Raw genomic sequence first — 994 nt, 5'->3', positions numbered from 1 at the left:
AGATCGCAGGCGATCGGCGGGAGGGGGAGAGGGACTCACCCCCCTGCCGCGGGAGCACCGGACGTGCTAGAGGAGACAGCGACCCGCCGAGACGGGCACGACCCCAGGACCAAGGCCCTCTGCCAGGGCGGCTCGCTCTGCAGCAGGCGGGGGAGCGGCACGAAAAGCATCAGAGACGGCAGCGGCGGAGGGGGACGCCCCCCTGCCGCCCGCGGCACGCCTCGGGGCCCACCCGGGCAGGTGCAGCCCACACTCGCCTTTTTTCCCCGTTTCCTTGGCTCAGCCGCCCCACCGCCCAGCGCTGCTCACGGCCGGCACCTGCGGGTACCCGGACCGAGGCCAGCACCGGCGCCTCGCGTGTTTCAGGACACCTGAGGGCTCGCGGGGCCACGCGGCCGTCACACAGCCCGGTTCAGTAAAGAAGCCCGAGGAACCCCGCTGAGCAGGGGAGGACGACACTGCCACCATCGCGGCCCCCTTCGCTCGGGGGGGGTGCAGGACACCACTTCGCATGCAACGGGAAGCGAATTGGAAAGGAGACCACCCTGCCTGAACACCGGACACTGCCGTGACTCCCTATTACGGGGAGCACAGAAGAGCCGGCCCGCCGAGGGCCCTCTCCGACGCGACCCGAAAGGCCTCATCGATCAGTAAGGGAAGGGAAAGGAGGAAGGAGCGGAGGCCCCACGGCCACGAGTCCTGGGACAGCGACGGCCACTCGCACCCATCGCCAACCGGGGGCGGACGGCAGGTGCGGGGGCTCTGCGTGCGAGTGAGAGGGCAACGTCTGCGGAGAGGTGCAACGCCGGCCTGAACACCGGCAGAGCCGGCCCGCCGGGAAGCCCCTCCGACGCGCCCTAAACGCCTCATCGATCAGTAAGGGAAGGGAACGGAGGAAGGAGCGGAGGCCCCACGGCCACGAGTCCTGGGACAGCGACGGCCACTCGCACCCATCGCCAACCGGGGGCGGACGGCAGGTGCGGGGGCTCTGCGT

The sequence above is a fragment of the Buteo buteo genome, unplaced genomic scaffold (assembly GCF_964188355.1).
Source record: "Buteo buteo unplaced genomic scaffold, bButBut1.hap1.1 HAP1_SCAFFOLD_107, whole genome shotgun sequence".
Classification (NCBI taxonomy): domain Eukaryota; kingdom Metazoa; phylum Chordata; class Aves; order Accipitriformes; family Accipitridae; genus Buteo; species Buteo buteo.
The sequence above is the reverse complement of the archived record's forward strand: the minus strand, read 5'-3'. Positions refer to the sequence as shown.